The following is a 19,768-nucleotide window of genomic DNA, read 5'->3' as shown; positions in this document are numbered from 1 at the left end:
ATTGCAGTATTTTAGTAACAGACAAGGACATCTGTAATTTAATAGATCCTGAACCCCAGTTACTGTTTAAGAATACTAGGTCTTTAAAAAGACATTTATGTTACCCTATGGAAGTACATAGTAGACTGGAGATAACTGGAATGAGACCCTGTGGCCACTATTCATTTTGTGTATATAAAGATAAAAATACACAGTTTGTACACCCAGATCAGAATACGATTTATGAGTTAAAAGTTAATGCTACATGTGACAGCACACATATAGTCTATTTAGCTCACTGTAGTAAATGTCACAGTGTAGAAAATTCTATGTTGGGAAAACTGACAGGACATTTAGACAGAGGATAAGAGAGCATGTATATCATAGAAAAAGAAATAAGGTGACCGCCTTAGCTAAACATGTGACTAACACTAATCATGAGCATACATTCAAGTTTTTAGCAATAAAGAGAGTTTTTGAGAACACAAGGGGTGGGGACACACGTAATGTGACTGAAGAACTTGAAGCCAAATGGATTGTATGATTAAGAGGTTATGCAGGGCATGTTCTTAATGACCATGTTCCACTTAGACCTAGGCTGAAGTCTAGACCCCTGTTTAAATGAAAGCTGAACTTATTTTTGGATATATACTTATTACATGGAAAGTTATTTTTTATTATCTTTTATGTTCAAACTGGAAATAAATAAATAAATAAATGTTTAATGTAGATTCAAATACAGGTCCTCGGGTCATTTTGTCTTTGAGCTGATGTCTGTTGAAGTATCTTTTGTGAATTGTGTGATTCTTTTTATGTGATTGTTATAATATGTAATTTGTTATGTATCATGTGACTTTCTGTTGTCATCTGATTCCATAGACATGTGACTATTTAAAATTGTATTTAAACCAGTTTATATAATAGTTTTTTATAAGCATCTGATAAGTGTTTTTTTTTCCCTGGGAAAGAGTTTGTGCTTTTATTTCACTTGTATTTTAATAAAATGGAGTTGTTATTGGAGTTTGGCCCGAAGCCTTATCAGAGTCCTGTGGTTGTTTCTATTGATTAACTTTATTCATTTGGGACACAGATACCTAGAAAGTGGAGGCAGTTGCTTTTTTGTTAAATGTTAAATAAATAAATAAAAATATACATAAATATGTGTGTGAATGTGAGCATTTCCCTACATACTATTATATTGGTGAGTAAATCCGCACAATCACACATCCATACTGTTGTTCAAAGGATCCAAAGTAGGGGCACAACAGTATATAATACACTTATCTACAGACACCTGTGCCTGCTAGATGTCACCACGTAGACAGACACAGTGAGCAGGTGGTGTAATGTATAACATTGACAATGCACAAATGGACATGGCACATTGTTTCTGTCCACAGGCTTGCCTGTCTAAGAGCAAACAGCCACATATAGCCATATTGATAACTGTACACACATAGCTAGGATAATAGTTAATTTACTGCTAGGATACTAGATGCAGATAACAGTATAAAGTAATATTACTCTGCAGGCCACAGATGCTGTTCAGCACAAGTCTACTTTGTGTAATATACAAGTACTGTGCCTGCAATCACATATACAACAGACTTAACCTGTGGCATGTGTGATAAGTACTCTGAACTACAGTGTATAAGACTAGCTAGGTAGGTCACACTAAGGTATTAGGAAGCTATGGTAACAAACTGATAAATCACCAACTCTTCAAAAATGAAAAAAACAGAGCATGACCAGTAATATAAAAACACTTTTTAATGCTTAACTTAAATCACCTTGTTTCTATCAGTACATCACTACCTCATCAGATAATGCAGTCACAGTTACCACCCCTCTTAAAATATTCTAGCATCCCTTAAAATCAGTTAATCAATTAACATTATTATGTCATGAAAACATCCCTTTAAACCTTCATTTTTCCAACTTTTGCAAAAGAAAGGAAACATTTCTATAAAAAACTGACCAATGTAAGACTTGCTAATGTATATCAAAAACTTACATTACAATAAAAACAATGTCACAGATGTTTAAACAATTAAAAATGTTTCATTTATGCATAACATTACACTATCTAAAATATGCCTTTCAAAGTACTATGTAAAGCAATGCAACACTGCCACGTTGTGACCTATCAAACAACTTACATTTAAAATTATTAAAAATTATTATAAAGATTTGTATAGAAAAACTGTAAAAAATACATAACAATGCATGCATAATGTAAAGATGATAAAAACATACTTGTATCTTATAGAAACAATATTTTCTAACCAAATAGTGAGCACTTAAATCAAAGACTCATTGTCCTTAATTTTAAAAGTGGGGCCCCAATATTAGCTGCCAGTATAACTCCCTAAACTCAGGCCTAGTTTCTTATGACCCCCTGGACCTTGTTCAATGTTGTCATGTACAAAAATGTAAATGCAGCCAGTAAACATTTCATTGTATTTGTAGAAGGTGCATTCCTTACTACTTTGGTCTGAATATCATGTAAATGCTCATAAATTCTTCTCTTTAATTTATGTGTCATCTTCCCTACATAGAAGGTGTCACATTTTTTTACACAATGCCTTATATATCACCCCTACACTTTCACAGCTAGTAAAACATGTTGACTCTAAAAATCTATCCCTCGCTGTCAAATGTATTATTTGTTTATTACTTATATATGGACACTGGGAACATGCCCCACATTTATATGTGCCAATTCTCTTATTATTATTGGTGATTAACCTATCCATATATTTATCATTTTCCAAGATTTCCTTAATGTTGTGACCCTTCCTAAACATGAACGGCAAGTGTTCCTTAAAACTTTTCCAACTCAGAAAAATAAGAAAACGTGTGCCAGTTCATACTTATAATCTCCTAATTAAATATTAAAATTAATTATAAAAGTTCCCATGTATTCAGTATCTCTTTTCCCACATTCTTCTTCATTATTGATACCAATTCTGCACTTACATGGTTCACTAAATCCTTTCCTAAAATTGGTCTGAACTTAGCCTATCTTCCTTCACCTCTTCTATAACTTCATCTATTAAATTTTTCAGATACTTCCTTTCCAAACACACCTCTTTTATCCTCTCACATTACTCCATAATATCCTAATCTTTGATGTCGTTCTAGATCCCCGAATAAATTGTGCCCTTACAATATTCTTTTTTTGTTTAAAAGTGTGAGTGCTAGTGAAATATAAATAGGAATTACAAAAAGTAGATTTCATATAAACTGTAGATTTGAAACATTTAATTTCATCTAGCTTCTATATCGTGACATCCAAATTTTGTATTATTATTATTATTTTTTTTATTATTTTACATTTGTTGACTGGGATAGTCTGACTGGGTACATGTTCATTTTCAGTGAAGGCCCAGGGAGAAATGCTCCAAACTTACAAATAGATAAAGATAAGCAAGTTGCAGTATATGCACAAATATATTGTATTAACATACAAGTTACAGTATATGCACAAACTTATTGTATTAACATACAAGTTACAGTCCACGCACAAACATATTGTATTAACATACAAGTCACAGTACATGCACAAACATATTGTATTAACATACAAGTTACAGTCTCACATTTCAAGTCTACGAAGAATACAATTTATATTCAGAAATATATACAAATATGTTACAGGTTCTCTTATCAAACCTATAGGTGCAACTATATACAGAGTATCTGCAGAGATGTTACAGTTTCTCTTTTCAAACCTTTTAGTGTAAGAGGTAAATCACTGTGAATAAAAAATTGCAGGGATATGCAAGTAGATGAGGCTTTAGTCAGGGTTAGAGCAAGGACATAACCAGTGAGTTTTAAAATACTGGGTTAGATTTTTGTTTTAACTGATTAAGGGACGGGTTAGGAGTAAAGTCAGATGGAAGAAAATTCCAGGTTTTGTCTACTGAATTTCAAACAAAGCTTCTCCAGATAGGTTGTTAGCTTTAACAGATTGAACAGAAAGTTTTGTAGTGGAACAAAGTTGCCTAGTGTTTTTCTAGGGATGGATAATGTTTTTAAGGGAGGGCATGTTTTTCTGGATGGTTAATAACCTTGAATGCTACAGTAAGTTGATTATATTGAATTAGTCTGGGAAGTTCTAGCCACCCTAAGAGGTTTAGGTTTTGTCAGTGGTGTGTCCTATAGGGAGTTCCTGTGGCAAACCTGGCAATTTGATAGTAGTAGCTAGAGAGTTTGCTGAGATCAGTTTTTTTTCAAGTTAGTGAGTATTGGTGAGGCATAGAATAGAGTTGAAAGCAGATGGGTACGGGCAATGCCAGTCCTGGCTAGAAGGGTGAGAAAAGGTTTGTTTTTGAATAGGGAGCAAGTTCTTTATTAACGGTTTTAATAGTTTGGTTTATGTGCATGTCATATTTGAGGTTGTTGTCTATTATAACACCCAGGAGTTTGGTATACATATCTGGTGAGATTATGGTCCCATTGTTAGATGTTACAGTAAATGAAGGTTGAGAGGATTTGTGAGTAGGGGAGAAGAGCAATAGCTTTGTTTTATTAGGGTTTAATATCAGCTGTTGATTAGAGATCCAGTTTTCCAGTGTATTAAAGGTTTTCTGTGTTAAACTAAAGAGATCCGCAGGGGTAGAAGCTGAGCAAATCAGGGTGGAGTCATCGGCATATTGTATACAGGCTGCATCTGGGATTGCAGTGTGAAGGTCATTGATAAAGAGGGAGAAAAGAAGTGGACCTAATATGTTGCCTTGAGGGATACCAAGGGTAATGGGGAGAAGGGTGGAGAGTTTGTCCTGCCAAAGGACAACCTGCTGTCTTCCACTAAGAAAAGATTTAAACCATTGTATGGCATGGTTGTTTAGGGATATTTTATTTAGGGTAAGTAAGAGTAGCTGGTGGTTAACCATGTTGAAGGCCTTGGAAAGATTGAGAAACAGGGCAGAAGATAGTTTGTTGTTATTATAGTTGGAATTTATGTCCTTAGAAAAGGAGAGGAGGGTTGTGTTAGTACTGTGATGTGGTCTAAATCCATGCTGGGAGTTGGCCAGAAGATTATGTTGAATAATGTAGTGTAAGAGTTGTTTATGGATACACTTTTCCATAATTTTAGCCAGAGGGGAAAGGATAGCTATTGGTCTATAGTTTGACAGCTCAATGGAACTGCCTCCTTTGTGGAGTGCTATGACATGTGATATTTTCCAGATAGAGGGGATAGAGGCTTTAGTTATGGTTCTGTTTATCAAAATAGTGATAGGGTATGCTATAACATCAGCAGCTTTTTGCAGGTAGTCTTTAGGGAGGAGGTCAGCTGAAAGGGAGGTTGGTTTGAGTTTTTTAATTAGGGCTCTAATGAGTGAAGTCGGAACTTTTTGGAAGCTAAAGGAATGAATCCCACTGGGTTTAGGGGTTTCAGCATTAGGACAAGTGGGTTTAAGTCTGCTAGCAAGGGCCTGGATGGTTTCTGTAAAGAAACTGTTGAAGGTGTTGGCAATGGACTCTGGTGATATTTGGGTTGGGGCTGAGGGGGTTGGAGTTGTGGATTGCCCTGGGTGGGGGAGTTTGTTAATACCTACCCAGAACTTCTGAGGCTTGTTGTTGTTGTGTTTCTGCTGTAGATGGAAGAAATAGTTTTTTTGTCTAGTTATATGGACTTTTTTGTATCATTTCTATATTGTCGAAATTTGAGTTGATCTTGTGGGGCTTTAGAGGAGAGCTCAGTGTTCTGGGCATTATTTCTTTGGATGATCTTTAATTTGGTTTCTTTGGTGAACCAGAGGGCAACTTTTGTTTCAATTCTAATAGAGCGTGCAGGTGCATGGTTGTCAAGGATGGCCAGGAATGTGTTATTAAAGTGTGTTACTGCCTCATCTAGTGGTTGTTGTTTTAGAATTGACCAATTGCATAATTTAAGTTCTTCTAAGAATTTATTATGGTTGAAGTTTTTGTTACTTCTTATTGTTTTATAGGTGGGTAGATGTGGACATTCAACTTTATGCCTAATAGTATACGTTAAGAAATGATCACTTAGATCTTCGGGGAGAGTACCTGATTTGTACATGTGGTGTGGGCTATTAATTAGTATCCAGTCTAGGATACTTTCTTTATTGTGAGGCTAGTAGATGAGGATATAGTTTGTAATTGTAAATCTTAAAAAAAGCTGTAGTGTGATTAATATATTCTAAAAACTCACTAAGCTCCATTTCTGTCCCTGTCCAGAAAATACGAATATCATCCAGGTACCTCTTGTATAAATTACACATTTTAGTGTACCTGGGATTAAAAACGTATTTCTTTTCCCAAACTGACAATACTATATTAGCATAGGTGGGGGCACATCATGCCCCCATAGCCACTCCACTAATTTGTTTGAAAAATTCCCCATCAATAACAGAAAATTATTATTTAGTACTAATTCCATCAGGTCTAGACATACTTTAAATGCATCATTTGTTAATTGTCCCTTTTGTATGAGTGCCTCCTCAAACCATTCAAGCACAACATTATGTGGAATCACACTAAACAAACCCTGAATATCAATAGTGACAAACAATATATCTTTCCTATACAACTCTGTTTTAACAGTCCTCACGAAATCCTAAGAATCTTTTAAAATATCAGTTTGTTGAACCCAAACCTTTTTTAACTTACAATCTAAGAAATTAGCTAAAAGGGTAGGTCTTAGACCCATTTGCAGCTACTATGCACCTAAAAGGTGGATCAATAACATTTTTTTGCACTTTCGGTATTCCAAAAAATTATGATATCACTGGTTGTTCTGTTACTAAATATTTAAATGTTTTTTCATCTATCATCTCATCCTCATGTAATTCCCTTAGTGCAAAAGCAATCCTTTGATAAGCTATATTTATCTCATTGTTCAAAACTCCTCCTATATTTTCCATCATTAGTTAATAAATCCATCATTTTGGCCATTTATAATATAGTATCCATTAACACAATCCCAACCCCTTATCAGGTTTCATAACTCTCAGGTATTTATTATCTCTTAAATCCTCTAATACTTTATTTTACTCTATTGACAAATTAGGAAATACATTGTTTACAGTTAATTTCTCCCTCAAGTCTTTTAATACATATGTTTCAAAAATAAATTTTCAGTTGTGAATGAAGGGGGGAGGGGTTATATGTAATTTTCTTCCTCGAAATAATTTCTTCCTCAGTGTCCCTGCCTCCACAAAAATGTAATAATTCCAAGTTTTTCTTCCTTATAAATTATTTAAGCTCTATTAGAACTTTATTAATTTCACATTTTTTGCTAGGGATATATTTGAGGGGTCTATATTATGTATTCAAACGCTTAAATGTTCGAATCAATAAGGAACGAACTTTAGTGATCGAACATTTAAATGTTCAAATATATTAAAAAATAAATAAATAAATAAAAAATAAAAATAAAGGGTGCACCCCCACATCCCCTGCTACATAAATATACCAACTCCAAGATCATGCTACAGTGTAGGATATGGGAAATTTGCGATCTCGGAGTTGGCGTATTTAAGTAGTGGGGGGTGCGGTGGTGCATGTAGGGGGGCTTGCCCCCTTGCTTAAACCCTTTACTTTGTGTTTTTTTTTAAATATTATTTTTTAACATATTCGAACATTTAAATGTTCGATCACTAAAGTTTGTTCTTTAGTGATTCGAACATTTAAGCGTTTGAATATGTAATATAGACCCATATTTGAGTCCTTTAATAAATAAATTAAAAAAAGAACATCAATCTCTAAATTACTATAGTTAAAAATGTTAACAATTTTGTACATGTATATATCATATCTAACGATTCCTTCTTCCTGTCTATAATGAATAGGGACTATATTTAAAATTTTCCCATCCTCACTATGGAAGCCATTTGTTGTCCTGTTTAATATCTCCTCCTCTCTGGTATTCTTCCTTTGTTGTAAAAGTAGTATTGCACTGGCATTTTCATGTTTAATCTCTCTGACCTCTTTAAAGGAGGGTACTGTAAAGGGTCATCCAAATTCAGATGTCAGTATTCCTAAACCTATCTTGGTTTCTACCTCCCATCTCTACTCCCCTTTCCTTTCCAACTTCCCCATCTTTTTCCCTATCATATCCATACTGAAACAAATTTTTAAGTTTGGGGTAACTATATTTTTTCTTATATTCTAAAATATCCTGATCAAGTTTTCTACACTTCCTCCTAAAAATCCATGTACATTTGTTATCCACTTTTTACTGAATATTTATGTATTTTACTTTTTCTTCTTCAGTTGTAAACATTTAATCCATAACAACCAGTTTATTTAATCTACCTACCTCATCATATAATATCTCCATATCTCTCTCATTCTGTCTAATAATTGCTTTCATAATTTCAAAACCACAGGAATCAAATATTTCTACTAGTTCCTGGTAGAAAATAGAACCCTTACATACATTGTTAGGGTATTTACAAATTCTCAAACCCTTAGGGACAATGCCCCTATTAATACATTCTTTTAAATAGTTATTAACCAGCCCCAGAGTCTTGTATTTTAAAATACAGTCATAGAATTTGTTCAGAATTGTATTGTATGTATATCCCCATTTAGTTTATCATCTGTATTGTCCCTTAAGTCAGCAAATGAAATATTATTAATTAACCAAGCTCCAAAACCATCTCTTTTTATGAACCCCAACCTGTTGTTTACCTCAAAGGACACTGGAACCAGAATATATCTTGCCTTCTTTCCGACCACATTGTTATTTAGGTGCTGTCATCTCCTCCATTACTAAACCCTCGTTTCCTCCACTTTTCTCACCATTATCAATCGAAGAAATCTTGGGAAAACTATTGCAGGATAGTGAATAATCCACCTTTCTATACTCCTCCATGCCAGTAGTCCATCTGCTAGCTACTTCCGGTTCCCATCACTGCCTTCTGTTTGCATCATAAACTAACTCTTCCTGGTTAGCCGTAATCCTGGTACTAAGACTGGTACCATCCTTTATTGATTTTGCTGCTCCAGTATCCATAAACCTGTGGCATGTTTGTGTCAAAAGTGCCACCAATTGAATAAGCTGCCCAATCAAAACACTGAGCTCTCCTATATTAAATTGACTTATAGTTTCCTCAATTAGGAAGCTTTCCCATTTGTCCAACACTTCTACTCAAACCAGAACCAAAAGGGAAGAAGAGAAAGTGTCCAAGAATCAAAAAACAAACAAGTCACACTAAGGCACCAGGAAGCAGTGGGAACAAACCAATAAATCACCAGCTATTCAAAAATGACAAAAAAATGGATAACAACCAGTAATATAGAAACACTTTATTAACGCTTAACTTAAATCACTGTGTTTTTGTCCATATACCACAACCTCATCAGATAATACAATCACAGTAACCACCCCTCTTTAAATATTCTAGCATCCCTTAAAATCAATTAATCAATTAACATTATTATATCATGAAAATGCCCCTTTAAACCTTCATTTCTTCCAACTTTTGCCAAAAGAAAGGAAACATTTTTATAAAAAACTGGCCACATTAAAAGACTTGCTGATGCGCATCAAAAACTTGCATTACAATAAAAACAATGTCACAAATGTTTAAACAATAATTAAAAATGTTACATTTATGCATAAAATTCCACTAATATCTAAACTATGCCATGCAAAAAACTACCTATGTAAACTTCCACCTTGTGACCTATCAAACAAATTACATTTAAAATTATAAAAAATTATTAAAACAATGTGTATAGAAAAGATGAAAAATATATAATAATACATGTATAATGCAAAGATGATAAAAAACATGCTTGTATCTGCGACATTGCCACCCCAGTTATCTTGATTTTTTGTAAATAATCATATGTCATTTGTGAATAATAATATAATTCATATGCTTGTCTTACAAATGTAAGAGAACTATATCTTACGTGTATATTAATCTACTGGTGCAGAAGTGTGTGTTGAACAGGGCTTGTACAGTACTGAGCTTCAAGGATGTGTCCACAGTGTATGCTACTGGAAAAGAACAGAAATATATATAAATTATACACCTGTGCAAATGTATGTTTTAATAGTAGAAGCTGGAACATACAGAGTTAACTTGCAAAACTTCAAGAAAATAAGTTGAAATTAAAGTGTTTTATGATTGTGTTATCTTTCAGTTTCAGCTCAGCAGCACACACAATCTCTACAGCTAGGAGTTTTTTTACTGCCCTGAAAGAGAAATAATTACTAGGTTTCAAATGTAAAAGCATTTTATTGTTTTACGACTTCCATGTTCTGCAAACTTCTGAGAAATATGGACTTCTCACACAGAGATGTTAAAATTATGTATCTGTTAGCCTGGGAACTGAAGTCAGGTGACAAAGAGTGATGTTATCCAAGTTAACCCAGCAGTAATGTTTATTATTAATTTAAGAACTCTCTAAGAGAGAGAGAGAGACTAGCATTTTGTGTTTTATCTTAGACCTAGCAAAAACATCCGCTCATCATCTGCACTTGCCTTGTTAGTAGTAAGTAACTAGGGTACAGTAATTTCTTTTAGATATGTTTAGGAATATAGTAAAGATTAGTTTAGATGTTTTCTGTATTTGAGACTGTCATGCAATGCGGTTTTAAAATATTTCCTGTGATTCTGAACTCTATAGTTACTGTGTTGTTTGAGTATTGTCTTGTTCTTTTATTATGTATTATTAAATACATTTAAACCTATTTTTGTGTCTGATATTTGTGAGATATATTTAAGCTCTTAGAGTACTTGCATATGTGTTTGGTGATACTGTGCAAGCCAGTCCTAATAGCCTGGCGCTTGGTCAAAAACTACCATTTGGATAAAAGTAACATTACGCAGTAGGATTGGTCACCCTTTGTAAGGGCCTTACAGTTGCTGATAAGTAAGGGTGGCTGGTGGCAGCTGGTACTGCTTTATAGTCCTGGCAGAATGAACCATAGCTAGTAAACCTGTGCCAGCCTTCCCCAGGTATGTGTTTGCGTTTATGTATAAATCAAATCTCAAAGTGTGTATGTGTGTGTGTGTGTGTGTGTGGGGGGGGTCAGCTAATTTGGCAGGGACATGAAGAAGTGTTTGGACAGAGAAGGTGCTGGAGATCTTAGCTTAGCCACTCAGCTGAGATCTTAGCCCTATAGCTGTGTCAATGGGGAGTCTTATTGGGAATCTGGAAAAAGAGGGAGAAACCAGCCACAGACTGACTGTGATCTCTGTGTACCTTTAAGGGAAATTGTACTTTACTGTGTGTAATCCCCCCATTGTGTATGTCCCTCACTGTTGCCAGTGGTGAGGATTGAGGTTCCTTGATTACTAGGCCAGTGAAGGGGTGTCACAGTATCTTATAGAAAAAATATATTTTCTAACCAAATGATGAGCATTTCAATTAGAGCAGGGCCACTTGGTACGTGTGTGTGTGTGTGTGTGTGTGTGTGTGTGTGTGTGTGTGTGTGTGTGTGTGTGTGTGTGTGTGTGTGTGTGTGTGTGTGTGTGTGTGTGTGTGTGTGTGTGTGTGTGTGTGTGTGTGTGTGTGTGTGCGTGCATGTGCATGTGTGCATGTTTGTGTGCGTGCATGTGTGTTTGCCCCCAAAACAACAAACATACCCTCATGGCCTATCAGCCTATAATAGACATGTACTTTTTGGCCCTGTAAATTGCTGCTGGCTTCTAAATTGCCTTCTTCTACGAAACCTGATATTATCCACCTCAAGACTACAAGCTGCCAGTGTAGTGTCATGCTTAAGGTGTTGTGCATGCAATAATTACTGTGAGCTATGGTATATAAGATGAGATAGGTAGTGGTTCTACTCTCACTCCAGTCCACTTGGTGTATGTGCGCATGTATATCCCCCTGCAAAACAACTGACATGCACTCATGGGCTGTGAAGCTGTAATGGTTATGCAATTTTTGGCCCTGAAAGTTGCTACTGGCTTCCAAACTGCCCTCTTCTACAAGGCCTGATGATGTCATCCACCGTAAGGCTAACAGCTGCAAGTGTAGTATCATACTTAAGCCATGGTGCATGCGATAACTACTGTGACCGATAGTGTATAAGACTAAATAAGTATGGGCTCTGATTGCACTCCAGGCAACTCGGTATGTGTGTATGTCATATGGCATAAATATGATCAACTCAGTAACTTAGAAATAAGTAAGGTTTTGCAGTATTTTATTTGTAGCAGGTGATGTGCCCCCCAAATGACTGACCACAACAAGGTCTGCTGATGTCATCAAGAATTATATGTCCTAAACTGATAGTACATGCCGACATTAGGTGTGCTGCATTCATCATGTATTCTTATCTTTAGTGGGTACCATTACATCGGTAAGTGCTCTAATCTACATACAGCCAACATGCACTATGTGTGCGCCTTGGGGTGTCCTGTAGATGGTGATTGGAAGTGATGTTAGCCCTAATGTAGCCATGTTTGTGTGTGAAGCTGTTAGAGCATCTTACATCATGTTATGGAACCATAGGTTGTTTGAACTTCACTAGCATAATGGCCATACAGCCCCCACAATCCTAGACAACTTTATACCTGTAGTTATAGGATCAGTGCATATTTCCCCAGTCCAAGAGGGACACAGGCAGATGCCCTGTGTTGAGATGATGGTCACCCAGCCAGTCATACAGATGGCATGTGCTGTATGCTCTGTTTGCTGTTAGGCAGGGTTCTGTCTCAAGGGTATGTTTAAGTCTATTAGACAAACATTACTAATGTCACATAAGCAGTTAATATCCTTACAAAGAGTTATCTGTCTGCTATGTCTCTTACAGATAGGCAGCATATGCAATCACGCAGGGTCACACATTTCCCCATCTGCAAGTCATAGATCACATCTGAGTAGTCTATATGCCACAGGCTACAATGACACTTATTGCAGATAATCCCCATTGAACACATACTGAAGATATGAAATGTCCTTGTGAGGAACCATACTGGTGTGTGCAATTGTAAGTACTGCTTGGAGAGGTACATTACCAAATGGCCATTGCATTCAGATATTGGCATGCTGAGGGAAGAGTACTTAGAGAGTATGAGTATGTCACGTACAGGTGACTGCACCCTCAGCTATGTCATTTGATCCCAGCCATTCCACTGTACAGACATGGTGATCCCAGCCATTCTGCTGTACACACATGGTGATCTGAGGCACATTAGGTGCGTACAGGTGACTGCACCCTCAGCTATGTCATACAATCCCAGCCATTCCACTGTACAGACATGGTGATCTGAGGCACATTAGGTGCGTACAGGTGACTGCACCCTCAGCTATGTCACACGATCCCAGCCATTCCATTGTAGAGACATGGTGATCTGAGGCACATTAGGTGTAAACCTGTGTGGCCAGATCTGTGTGCCCAGTTCTTTCACCTCTGAGTATGTACATCACATGTTGTGACTGATGTGCTACTTACCAGGTACATAGGTGCTAGTTCATAGGTTCATATGTTGGCACTAGGCTATCAGCCCTAGGGCCTATACAAGCCTATCCATAACAATTCCCTGGCTATGATTGCTCCCCAGGCTAGTGAAAGCAGATAAGGTACACATACTAAACCTAGAGTACTTGATGATAGTTTTCACTCTTACTCACAAACATTGGCTAATGTACAAAATATGTACTGTACCTGTGTACTATGTATGTATTCTACCTATGTTCCAAATTTCAGCTGTACACCACAAATCTATTAATTACCTTTATTTTTAAATTAATATATTTTTTGTTTGTTCTCTCCACTGTAACTGTTGATATGCTGCATACCACTGTAAAAACATGTATTTTGTAATTTGTGTGTATACTAATCATGTCTAAATAACTAAATGTATCTGTAATTTTTCTATGTGGAGCTTTTATCCCCAGGCCTCTGCTGAAAAAGGGCCTTTTTGGCTCAGTCAGACACCCCCAGTTAACAAATGTAAAATAAAATAAAATAAAATTTCTTCCAACAATATTTACATCCCTGGACCCCTGTCTAGCAGGGTGACTGATGTGATCACCGGGTAAATTTCCTATCTCCCATCTAATCATCAAGGTTCCTTTTCAAGAGGGCCAAAGAGACACTCTGCTTGATATGTATGGGCAGTCTATTCCAGAGTCTGGGAAGTCTCTGTGTCAGGAACCTATCCCTCCAGCATGTTTTGTTCATTGTGATGTATGGCTCTGAGGGATTTCTTTAAGTGTAGCATGTCCAACAGCTCTGGGTTTGACATAGCTTTGTGTGTTAAGCAAAGATCACCTCTGAGTAGATGATATGCAATAGAGTATAGCTGGAGTTTTTTTAGATGGTCAGAATAGGGCATCTGCTTTAGGCCTGTGATTCTTTTAGTGAGGTATTTCTGTGACCTTTCCAGTTGTTGCAGATGTCTTGAGAGGTACATACCAAATGGGGCATTGTATTCTATAATGGGTGTAATAAGGGATGATTACAGTTGGACATTGACCTCCTTTTTTCTGGATAAAAAGTCCTTACTGATGAGGTGTGCCACATAGAAGAATTTCCTGATTGTTGTGGCAATGTGGTTATCGAAGGTGAAATCACTGTCCACCAGTGCCCCTAAGTCTCTTATCACACTTTCAGTGTTTAGTGTATTGCCACCTATGTGGCAATTCATGGTACATGTTTTTTCCCAAAGGGATAACAATGCATTTCTTGGCATTGCACTTGAGCCCATAGCTCTGGCACCAAGCATCTGTTTCTGTAAAGCCCTTTTGTAGAATATCCACATCATTTGGGGATTCAGTAATGGCTCCCAGTTTGCAGTCATCTGTGAAATTTGTTAGTCAGAGTCCCTTAATGTTGGCTTGTACTTCAGACAAGTAGACGCTAAACAATAGTGGTCCCAGGACTGAACTCTGAGATATTCCACTTGTCTCTTGTCTGGAGCTGGATTTGGAGTTGGCTACTTTTACAGTATGGGTTCTGTCAGTAAGCCAGTTAGCAAACCATCAAGTGATGTTAGGGATTAATGCCCAGCTTAGTAACTTTATCTATAATTCCAGAGAGGGGGATGGTATCAAAGGCCTCAGCAAGGTCCAGATAGGCTGTGTAGACCGCCTCACCCTCCACAGCTCTGGAGACTGATTCAAAGAAGTCAATCAAGTTCAGGAGACAAAATCGGCCCTTCAAGAACCCAAACTGGGTGGGGTCCAGTGTTTGAAGTTTGCCAATGTCTTTGTTTATAAGTTCCACGATAATATGTTCCATGGCCTTGCAGATCAGGCTCGTCAGACTGATGGGGTGGTAGTTCCCAGGATCCAATGTGGATCCCCCCTTGTGGAGTGGGATAATTGTAGCTGTGCACCACTCAGTGGGCATGAAGCCTGAGGTGAGGCTATGATTAAACATGACACTTAGTAGAGGTGCAAGTTCATTTTGTAGTTCATGCAGTACACAGCCCGGGATGTTGTCTGGCCTCATGGGTGCTGTATTCTTAGCTTTGGAGAGTGTGTTTTTTATCTGTGTGGCTGTTATTACCAGAATTTGGCAATCTTTCAGTATTGAGATGGGCCCTTTAGGGGGTGAGAGGAGGGTGAAGTTGGCACTGAATTGATCTGCCAGGATATTGGCAATACCCTTGGTATCAGTATATTTAATGCCATTCTGTTGTAGCTCAGAGCAGATCTGAGCATTGCCATTTATATTCTTGACATAGCAATAGAATGCCTTGTTGTTGCCTTTGGAATCTTTTGCAATTTTATTTTCATAACTAGCTTTGGATGATTTTATGAGGGATCTCAACTTCTTACTGAGGCTGGTAAGGGAGTTTTTTGCACCCTGGGATTTTCCTCTTTTCTGCAACAGTTTCTTCCTTTTGTTGTAAAGTTTGTTTATGGCGGGGGACCACCAGATTTGCTTCCTATTTTTGGTGGACAGTGTCTTGGTTCTATTTGGTATGGCACGATTCATGCATGAGTGGATTTGCTCATAAGTGCCTTAGTGTAGGATTCAGCAGTCGAACTTTCAGTTCCAGTCTGCATGGGTGTCATGAAGTTTGTCACTTCTGACTTGCGTAGCATGAAGTTGGCTTTGGAGAAGTTTTTTACAGAGGTTTCCTTACTGGGGGTGGGGGAGGGATGTGGATGTCAAGGGTGACTAGCTTATGGTCAGACCTGACCAACGTGCGGGTAACTATAGGTATGGAGCATTGATTTCCCATGTTGGTAATGACCAGGTCTAGGATATTGGAGCCCCTGGTGGCACTATGGATTAGTTGATCCAGGGCATTGGAATTCATGAATTCCAAGAACTGTTGGGCAAAGGTGTTGGTACATGAGTAGTTTTCCCAGTTAATGGCAGGGTAGTTGAAATCACCCAGTATTAGGGTGTTTGGTTGTATCTTAATATTTTCCAGTATGTTTAGACAGGTGTAGTGAGAATCTTGGGGCATGGTGGGGGATCTCTAGCAAGCTACAATTTGGATTGCAGTCTTACCTAGTGTTAGTTGCACCTGGAGAATTTCAGATGCATTGTGTTGGGCAACTAGCCTGGTGGTGTGAATATCCTTGGTGAATATGGACACTCCTCCACCTTTAGTATTTTGGTCCTGGTTTGGTGGCTGAAAAGTGTGGTAATGATACTACATATATATTTTCATGGAGTTTATGGTCATTAGTATGTCAACAGGCATGTGTTCAGCAATACCCTCTTGCAGGATAGTGGCATGCTACATAGAATCTGTAAGTGCTCATGATTTGCAGGCATCAGCCAACATTGTTAGCCACAGTCATTCAGTAGTTGTGCGTATTGTGGTTAAATAGATTCCAAGCAGTAGAGGACTCAGGACTGAGCCCTGTTGAGCACTGCTGCTTACAGATTAGCTATTGGAGGTGGATGGCTCTGTGCTGAGTATGTGTGCCATCAATGGGCCACTTAGTGACCCCTGCAATGACAGTATCATTGATGCCTAAGTGGGCGATGTGTAAATGTTGCCTGAGCAGGGGATGTAGTCAGATAGCTTGGCTCAGTATAGGGGTTGTACAGCCTGCTATATCCTCATGCAGGTCCTTGGTGACTTCCTGAGAAATGTCCACCACGTGTAACAGTCATGCTCTTCTTGTCACTCATCCAGACTGTGTACAGTCAGCTCTGTGTAGATCACATGCACATGTCCTGATAAGCTCCATGATGATTGCCCCTATGGGCATACAGATATAGATACTTAGACAAAGAAGTCTATAGTTGTGTTGGTCAGTCGGGGTTGGGAGGGTGATCTAATGGTTAACTGTTTTGCCTTACAAACACAAGGTGCAGGGTTTGAATCTCACAAGGGATACTTGGCTAGGCTTAAAATGGCTCGCAAGGGCAGTTAGCTTAGTACTAATCTATGAACCTATGGATGCACCACCTCTGTGCAAGGGTATAACAGTTGCTGTTGTCTACTCAGCTGTTGTGCAGCCAGTGGTTTCAGTATGATTGCAAGGTTGTCCCAATGGTGCTAGTAATCCTTGTCAGATCACATGTGGGATGCAGCCTGGAATGTTAGAATGTGCAATAGATGCTGTGCATCTCCTATTGAGAGGCCAGTTATGAACTGTTGTGTAAATATGGAAGTTATGGGACTGGTTGTAGGAATGTCATCTGTCACATGTGGGATGCAGCCTGGAATGTTAGCATGTGCAATAGATGCTGTGCATCTCCCATTGAGAGGCCAGTTACGAACTGTTGTGTAAATATGGAAGTTATGGGACAGGCTGTAGGAATGTCATGTGTCACATGTGGGATGCAGCCTGGAATGTTAGCATGTGCAATAGATGCTGTGCATCTCCCATTGAGAGGCCAGTTACGAACTACTGTGTAAATGTGGAAGTTGTGGGACAGGTTGTAGGAATGTAATCTGTCACATGTGGGATGCAGCCTGGAATGTTAGCATGTGCAATAGATGCTGTGCATCTCCCATTGAGAGGCCAGTTACGAACTGCTGTGTAAATATGGAAGTTATGGGACTGGTTGTAGGAATGTCATGTGTCACACGTGGGATGCAGCCTGGAATGTTAGCATGTGCAATAGATGCTGTGCATCTCCCATTGAGTGGCCAGTTATGAACTGCTGTGTAAATATGGAAGTTATGGGACTGGCTGTAGGAATGTCATGTGTCATGTGGTGAGGGCACTGTAGACAGTGAGAGAGTACAAGTTAGCTATAAGTACAGACCCATCATATGTGGCATCATTATGTATGAGGTCAGCAACAATCAGGGTCTGTCCTTTGAGGTCACACATGTAACTACACTGTACTCTGTGGTTCTGCTTTGTGTGGGTGACTAATCGTGTCACTTACCATGTCTATACAACATAACAACAACACTATGTGCTTCTTTTAGCTGAGTAGGTAGTGCCTCAATGTTAGGGGGCACCCTCACCCCAACTGTCATACGTCACTGTCCACCTGTTATTGTACAGCCTGCTAATGGCAGTTGTCCACCAGTTAGGTTTGCTGTGCCATGATGACCCTGTGTCCTTCCTGCCATGTACAGCCAGGTTAATGCAGTTGTAATGCTGCTGACATAATGCATGGGTGTAAAGCTCTGCGTACTTGCCTGTCCTATCTGAAAGGGGAGGTGCAGTCAGTCTATATCAACCATCCCACAGGAGGTAAAAAATGGCTTTATTGACATATATGTCTGTATTGTCTGCAAGGAGGGGTCACATGCTAGAAGTTCAAAGGAGACTGATCTGTGGTCAGATCCCACCAGGGAGGACCTCACATTTGGGGGCTATAGTGGTCACTCATATTGGTAAACACATGATGCAAAATGTTAATTCCCTGTATGGGGATGTCACAGCACTGCTCCAGGGCATTGTACGTAAGGACCTGGACTAATGATGGGCAAGTGAGCCACAGCATGACTACTTTTCACTATTTTGCTGTGCTCTGTACAGACACCTTGAATGACTCTCTTTTTGCAACATGCTGGAAGTAACTGCAGTACTTATTTTCACAGAGGAAAACTAGCATGTAGTGCCAAGTGGTGTCCCCAGACCTCTGAGTCATGTCACCCGAGATGCCATGAAAGGAGTTATCATGGATATGAGCACTAACACTGTTGTATCCCTACTGACACTGGACTAAACACTGTTACTTTTTCTCAAGGTCAGACTATGCCTACCGACTGTAACTGGTGGAGCCAATTGACTGTTACACTATAAAATTGATTTTGGAAATATGTCTCATTCCACCAACTATGGCGTGACAAGGTGTTTGACAATATTAGGCCAGCAGGCCTTCTTGGTAACTGTGTATGTTACGTACAGAGTCAGAGTGTTATGTCAGCTGGTGGATAGGAAAGTGTCTTACAGTCATACTCTGGGAAGATAGCATTGGGAGACCTATGCTACAATAATGCCAGTGACCAATGGAGTTCACCAGTCATCATTGTTGGCATGCCCCTTCTAGCCATTTCCTCTGTGCAGCCACAGCCACTGTCAGTGACCTCTGACTGAGTACATTAGCAGGTGATTGTAGATTAGGAGCTGTCACAGAATCCCACACAGAACCAACAGTTATTCAGGATGGCCTAAGACACAGTCAGTTTTCTGAGCCACTGACAAAGACTAAATGCCACTGACTGCACAATACTATCCTTTGGGAAATCATCCACCCCTGGAAAATATTGTAGTGTATGCACACCACATGCAGTTGAGCCATTACTCATGGAGTTATGGACACAGAGAATAATGTAGCCTTTGACTTTCACTGTTGGTAAGATGTGGGAATGCATTCACTGTTGTACAACCTATACAGATAGGTATGGGATGGAAATCCCAGACTGTCACTGCTATACTGAATGTGGCACTCACTGCACCTATCATT

The sequence above is a fragment of the Protopterus annectens genome, chromosome 16.part0 (assembly GCF_019279795.1).
Source record: "Protopterus annectens isolate FY-2018-M chromosome 16.part0, PAN1.0, whole genome shotgun sequence".
NCBI lineage: Eukaryota > Metazoa > Chordata > Ceratodontiformes > Protopteridae > Protopterus > Protopterus annectens.
Note: the sequence above shows the minus strand (reverse complement) of the source record.